The 7,615-nt window shown below is 34.8% G+C and overlaps 1 pseudogene; it reads right to left on the bottom strand.

Moving 5' to 3' along the window:
• Positions 1–7,303: 7,303 nt before the first annotated feature.
• Positions 7,304–7,397, bottom strand: LOC135271512 (U6 spliceosomal RNA; annotated as a pseudogene).
• Between the last annotated feature and the right edge of the window lie 218 nt (positions 7,398–7,615).

Below are 7,615 nucleotides of genomic sequence, written 5' to 3'. Positions count from 1 at the left end.
TATTTTTTTTAAGAGACAGAGTCTCACTCTGTCGCCCAGGCTGGAGTGCAGTGGCACAATCATAGCTCACTGCAGCCTCAACCTCCCAGGCTCCAGCAGTCCTTCCACCTCAGTCTCCTAAGTAGCTAGGACTGCTACAGGTGTGCGCCACTACACCTGGCTAATTTTTTTCCTTTTTTGTTGAGAAGCGGGTCTCCCTATGTTGCCCAGGCTAATCTCAAACTCCTGGGTTCAGGGAATCCTCTCACTTCAGCCTCTCAAAGTGCTGGAATTATAGACATGAGCTGCTGCACCCAGCAACAATAATTTTTTTTTTAATTTTAAAAATATTTTACTTACTTTTTTTTTTGCATTTACAGAACAAATAAACAGGAGTGCCGCGGCCGCCCAAGGATTTAACAACTCTTCAATGAGCTACGCTGCAAGCTCAGAAGAATCCCACTAACGAACAAAGCCAGACTCCAGTTCTTCATCAAAAGGTGCTGGTGGAGGTTGTCAGATGCCTTCCATTATAGATCCCCAATCCGATGGCCAGCAAATGACAGAGCAGCAGAGACGGAAGAAAAACTTTCAGAAATTCTGCAGAGAATATGCCCCCTTTCTTCATGACGCTCGTGTTCCTCATGCTGAAACAATAATTTCTTAACAAGATCTAATAATAAAATCTGTAAGGCCGATTGCCTCGCCGGGAGCTCGGACGCACACCCCCTGCCTTTTTTCCCCCGAAAGCTCGGACAAGCTCGGGCATGTTCCCTTTTCCCCTTTTCGCACAGCCTGGCTTTCCCTTAACCCAGTATGCAGCAGAGTCTTGTGATTCTAGCCAATAGCAGCCAAGTCTCTCTAGCCAATAGCAGCCGACTTTTTCTAGCCAATAGCAGCTGAGTAATTCTAACCAATAGCAGCCAAGTTCTGTATGCAAACAAAGGCTTGTAACCTTACCCAATAGTAGTCCTGCTCTCCCACAACCAGTCGAGCTCCTCCACTCCCTATAAAACCCCACGTCTGAGAGGAGTTCGTGTGACTTCTCCGGTCCCTCCTGTCAGGCCACAGAACCTCGCCCGGGAGCCTGAATAAATTCCTTCATATTGGATCTTCTTGTGTTGGCCTCAGTTTCTTCCTTTTAAACTCGGCAAGAACCCAAGAACAAACCTCACAAAATCTACATTCACATTCTAGCATTTTCTCAAAAAAAGCTTTTATTTATAAGTTGCTTTGTTTAAGATTCAAACACTGTCCTCACATTGCATTTGGTTGACATATCTCAAGTCCTCTTTTGGCAATAAACTTTTATTTCAAGATTAATTTTAAGTCTCTTTTAATCTTTAATATTCTCTGCACTTGTTTCCCCCTCGCTCCATGTGTTTATTTGTTGGAGACACTGGGTTTGACTGGCCATCACCTCCCCCAGTCATAAAAATTGTGCTATTTAACATGTTTCTTTCTTTGGAGCTCTTGCCTGTAAACTGAAGGTAGGTCTAGAGGCTTGATTACACTTAGGATCAATTTTCTTTTGTTTTCTTTCTTTTTTTGGCAAGTCAACTTCATAGGTGGTGTTGTATCCTTTCCATTGCATCATAAGAGGGCACATGTCATGTCTGGTTCTCTTAAATGAAATACTTTCACTTCTTCAGTTTTCTGAAAGATGTGGGCATTTTGGGTACATACTATTTATTAGACCTAAAAGTTCCTAGTTTCATAAGACTTTTCACAAATTGTAAATGGATGCTTAATATACTAAATCCCCTTTCTGCTTCCATTTAGGTATTTTCTATATTTTCTTTTCTGCTTTGGATAACAGGACTTTCTGTCCTCATAAATTAACTTAGAGGATGAGCCCTATTTTTTCAGTTCTTAGGAAGAGTGTGTGTTGGATTGGAATTTTGACTTTTTTGAGTGTTTTGGTAGAATTTGCCTGTAGGTCTTTCTTTGTGGGCCTCATGTTTTCCTTGTGGGAATATTTAAAACCACTGATTCAGTTTCTTTAATGATTTCAGACTATTCAGGTTTTCTACTTCTTAAGTCAGTTTTGGTGACTTATGTTTTCCTATGAATTTGTTTGTTCCATCTAAGTTTTCAAAATTATTGGGATCAAATTTTCAAAATATTTCCTTTTAATGTCCTTGCTAATATTCTGTATTTATGCCTTTTATCATTTTCTTGATCGATATTGCTTAGTGTTTGTTGCTGTTACCTGAAGAAAAGGGTGAGGAACTTTCGGCTTTAATGGCCCTCCCCATTCTAAATTTCCCTTTTTCCATTTCACTGATTTCTACCCTTTATTATTTCCTTTCTACTTTCTTTGTGTGTGTTCTGCTACACTTCTTTAAACTTTTTTTTAAACATTAATTTAAAATTTTTTTTAAGGTAAAGGATCTCACTATGTTGCCCAGGCTGGAGTATAGTGACTATTCACAGACACCATCAGAGCTCACTGCAGCCTCAAATTCCTGGGCTCAAGCAGATACTCCTGCTTCAGCTTCTTGAGTAGCTGGGACCATAGGTGACATTGCATCTGGCCAAACTTCTTAAGTTGAACACTTAGTTCATTTATTTTAGCTTTTCTTCCTTTTCTTTTCCTTCTTTTTTTTTTTGAGACACAGCCTTGCTTTGTTGCCCAGGCTGGAGTGCAGTGGCACAATCATAGCTCACTGTAACCTTGAACTCCTGAGCTCAAGAGATCCTCCTCCCTCAGCCTCCCAAGTAGCTGGGACTATAGGTATGTACTGCCATGCCTCGCTAATTATTATTATTAATTTTTTTTTTTTGTAGAGACAGGAGCTCCCTATGTTACCCAGGCTGGTCTAGAACTCTGGCCTCAAGTGATCCTCTTGCCTGAGCCTTCTAGAGTGCTGGGATTACAGGCATAGGCCATGGCACCTAGACTTCTTTTTCTAATATAGATGTTCAAAGCTATTAATTTTCTCTCCAATTGCTGCCTCAGCTACATTCCTCAACTTATTTTCATTATAAAATAGTTTGAAAATGTTTTCTATATTTATTTAAACTAACTTTTATTGCTTCTTTTTTGGCTCACAAGCATTTGAAACTGAATTTTCTATTTTTTATGACTTTTAAAAAAATTCAATTTTACTTTATATTCAGTGAAATGCACAGATCATATGTATTGTTTGATAAGTTTTGCCAAATGCAGATACCTGTTTAAATCACACATCTGTTAATATAGAGACCATTTTCATGACAGCAAAAACATATTTTTTTCTATCCGTTCTTACCCTTCCCTGCACGACCTGAGGCAAGGACTCTTGATTTTTAGCAACACAGAGTAGCTTTGTCTTTTATAAAATTTAATATAAATGGAATCATACTATATGATTCTTTTTGTGTGTAGCTTCTTTTCTTCATTACATTGTTTTTGAGTTTTTTTCATGTCATTGCTTATATTTTACTGTGGTTCTCCTCCTTCCTCTATTTCTTCGTCTTCATCTTCTTCCTTGTTCTCCTCCTCCTCTTTCTTCATAGTGTCACATTTCATGAAAATACCACAATTTACTTACCCATTCTCCTGTTGATGGATATATGGGCTGTTTCCAGTTTGGTGCAAATATGAGTAAAGTTGGTACGCGTGTTTTTGTACGAGTGTTTCTGTAGACTGTGTTTTTCTTTCTCTTGGGCAAATACCTGGGAGTGGAAATGCTGAGTCATCTGGTAAATGTGTGTTTGCCTTCATAAGAAGCCAAACAGTTTTCCAAAGAGGTTCTACCATTTTATACTCCTAGCAGGAAAATCCTAATATTTGACATTTTATGCCTTTTTAATTTTAATTATTCTATTGAGTAAAATATTGAAGTTGTTTTAAAATCAGTTTTATGATTTTATAATGTACAATTTACATAGAAAAAAGGCACACACATTATTGCACATAATTTGGCAAGTCTTGACAAATGCCCACACCTGTGTGTATAACCACCACCCCAATCAAGATAAGAACATTTCTCTCACCTCAGAAGATTTCCTTACGCATCTTTACAGTCAATTACACCCACTTCTGCCTTAGGTAATAATCTCATTTCTACCACTCTAGATTGGCTTTGCCTGTTCCAGAATTTTCCATAAATGGAATTACAGATGATGTACCCTTTTTCTGTATGGCTTCTCAGCACAATTTTTCGAAGATTCATCCATATTTTTGTGTCTAACGTAATTTATTCTTTTTGACTGTGGGTATACCACAACTTGTTTATTCATTCTCCTGATGATTGACTTTTTTTTCAGTTTCTGGCTAATTATAAGCAAATCTATGAATATTCTTGTACAAGAAGTTCTTGGATCTATGTTTTTATTTCTCTTGGGTAAATTTCTAGGAGTAGAACAGCTAGACTATATGAGAGGTGTTTGTTTAACTTTTTAAGAAACTACCAAATTGTTTTTCAAAGTAGTTATCTATCAATACCTGTGAAAAGAAGGGAAGAGGAAAACCAAAGAAAAAAAATAAAACAAAATGGTTACATAATTTTATATTCCCAACAACAGCGTATGAGAGTTTCAGTTGCTTTACATCCTTGCCAACACTTGGTATGCTTTTCTTAATTTTAGCTATTCTATTCTGAGAGTAACGGTTTAATTTGTGTTTCCCTGATCACTTGATAGTTGTTAATGTTGACCATTTTTTCACATGCTACATATTCTTCTATGAAGTATCTGTTTAAACATTTCACCAGTTTTTGTGGACTATCTTCTTATTACTGAGATGTAAGAGATATTTACATATTCTTTTTATAAATTATTTGTCAAATATTTTATCCTAATATGTAACACACATGTTATTTACTTAAATAGACCTGTTATTAATAAGCAGATTTTACTTCTAATAAAATCCAGCTTATCAATTTTTTATGGTTAATGTTTTTCTTGTTTTAGCTAAGAAATCTTTGCCATTCCAAGTTCATGATGGTATTTTCCTTTATCTAGAGGCTCTGTAGTTTTAACTTTTATATTTAGGTCTTGATCCATCTCAAATTAATTTTTGTGTATATTATGAGGTGAGCATCAAGATACATTTTTTTCCCATACAGATATCCAACTGTTCCAGCACCATTTTTTTTTTTTTTTAGAATTTTTTCCCATTCATTTCTTCTAGTGCCTTTGTAAAAATGCAATTGACTATTTATTATTAAATTCATTTCTGATTCTGTACTGTTTTATTTGACTCTCTGGCTATGTTTACATCAATACCACACTGTCTTGATTATAATATCTTTATAGTAACCAGCAATGTAAGTCCTCCAAATTGGTTCTTTTATTCAAGATATTTTTGATTTATTTTTCTATTATTATTTTATGTCCTTTGCATTTTCATGTACATTTTATCATCAGCTTCTCAATTTCTACCAAAAAAACAAAAATCAAAACAACACATGCTGGAATGTTGTTTGAGATTACATTGACTATAGATCAATTTGGATATAGAGATAGATCATCCATGACCACGGTACATTGCTCCATTTAGTCTGGCTTTCAAAAATTCCTTTCAGCAATGCTTTCAAACTTTATATGTAGAGATTTGTTCATTTTATCTTCTGAGACAGGATCTCAGCCTATTGCCCAGGCTGGAGTGAAGTGGCATGATCTTGGCTTACTGAAGCCTTGACCTCCTGAGCTCAAGCAATCCTCTTGTCTCAACCTCCAGAGTAGCTGGCGCTACAGGTGCATGCCACCACACCTGGCTATTTTTTTTTTTTTTAAGGGATGAAGTCTCACTATGTTGCCCTGGCAGGTCTTAAACTCTGGGCCTCAAGTGATCCTCCTGCTTCAGCTTTCCAAAATGTTGGGATTATGGGAGTCAGCCACTGTACCCAGACTGTATGTAGAGATTTTAAACAAATTTTGTCAAATGTCTTACCAAGTATCTTATGTTCTTTCCTGATCGAGTAAGTGAGAGTTCTTGAATTTCATTTTTAAGTTTTTTGTAGCTAGTATATAGAGATAGAATTTACTTTTATATATTGACCTTGTAGACTTTGACCAAAGTTTATATTTTATTAAAAGTGAAGTTTTTTTTGTAAGTTCCTTAGGAATATCTTTATTTGTAAGAAGAGACAATTTTACTTCTTCTTTTCCAGTTTTTATAAATTATCTTTACTTGCCGTATTTCACAGGATCGGACTTCCAATACAATGTTGGCTGCAAGTGGTGAGAGTCCATACTCTTGCCTTGATTTTGGAGAGAAGCATTTGGTCTTTCACCTTTAAGTGTGATGTTAATTAAAGGTTTTTCTTAAGACGGTTTTGTCAAAGTTTAAAGTTTCCTTTGATTCCTCGTCTGCTGAGAGTTTTAATTATAAAATGCTAAATTTTAACAATTATTTTTTCTGCAGTTATTGAGATGATCAAATTATTTTTCTCCTTAACTCTGTACATATGATAAACTATATTGATTGATTTTCAAAATGTGAAACTAACCTAGCATTCTTGTGGTACGTCCCACTTAGCCATGATACATTATCTTCTTTATGATGGCTAGATTTGATTTGCTCGCCGCTAATTAAATTTGTTAAGAATTTTTGCATTTATATTCATGAGAATTATTTGTCTATGATTTTATTTTCTTGTACCTTACTGGTTCCCTACTCTTTTGAAAGAGTTTGTTTAATATTGGCGTTATTTCTTAAATGTTTGAAATAAATCAGTAATAAAACCATCTGGACTTAGAGTTTTCCTTAGGCAAAAGTTTTAAACTATGAATTCAATTTTTAAAATATTAATGAAGATTTCCCTTTTGTATTAGTTTCTGTAATTTTTATCTTTCAAAGAATTTGTCCATCTCACCTAGGTTATTGAGTTTGGTGGTATAACCTTGTTCAAAATATTTCTTTTTTATCCTTCACTGTCTGTTGAATCTATACTAATGTTCCTTTTTTCATTACTGCTATTTCTTCCCTTTTTTGTCTTGATCAGTTTATCTAGGGGTTTCTTAATTTTATTTATCTTTTTTAAGAACTGACTTTCGGTCATGTTGGTTTTCCTTATTTTCTTTTTCTATTTTATTGATTCTGGCTTTAATCTTGTTTTCTACCTTCAATTTATTTGAAGTTTAAATTTCTTTTTCTATCTCATTAAAGTGGGAATATATATCAGTTAATTTTTATGTCTTTCTTTTCTTACATATTCATTTAAAGCTCTAAATTTCCTAAGCATTTCTTTATCTGCATCCAACATATTTTGGTATGTTATGTTTGCAATACTATTCAATTCAAAATATTTTCTAATTTTCTCTGTGATTTTTTTTCTTTCTGATCTATGGTTATTTAGAGGTTTTTATTTTTAATTTCTAAGAACTGTGGATTAAGAAAATGGAAGATTTCACAAATTTGCATGTCATCCTTGTACAAGGGTCAGGCTAACCTTCAATATTAGTCTATGTGCTGCTGTAGAAAGTACTTGTGGATTTTACATGTATCTCTCATTTATGGATTTCTAATTTACTTCCATGTAGAGAGAATACTGTCTGTGAAATTTAAGTCTTTTTGAAATGTATTGAGACTTACCTTATGGCTCAGCATATGGTCTATTTTGGTTAACATCTGATGCGCCCTTGAAAATAACGTATGTTCTGGAGTTGCTGGTTATTGTGTTCTGCAAACATCAATAAAGTTAAG

Source organism: Aotus nancymaae, unplaced genomic scaffold (assembly GCF_030222135.1).
Source record: "Aotus nancymaae isolate 86718 unplaced genomic scaffold, 86718_ANA_hifiasm-v0.15.2.pri h1tg000079l, whole genome shotgun sequence".
Taxonomy (NCBI): Eukaryota; Metazoa; Chordata; class Mammalia; order Primates; family Aotidae; genus Aotus; species Aotus nancymaae.
The sequence above is the reverse complement of the archived record's forward strand: the minus strand, read 5'-3'. Positions and strand labels throughout refer to the sequence as shown.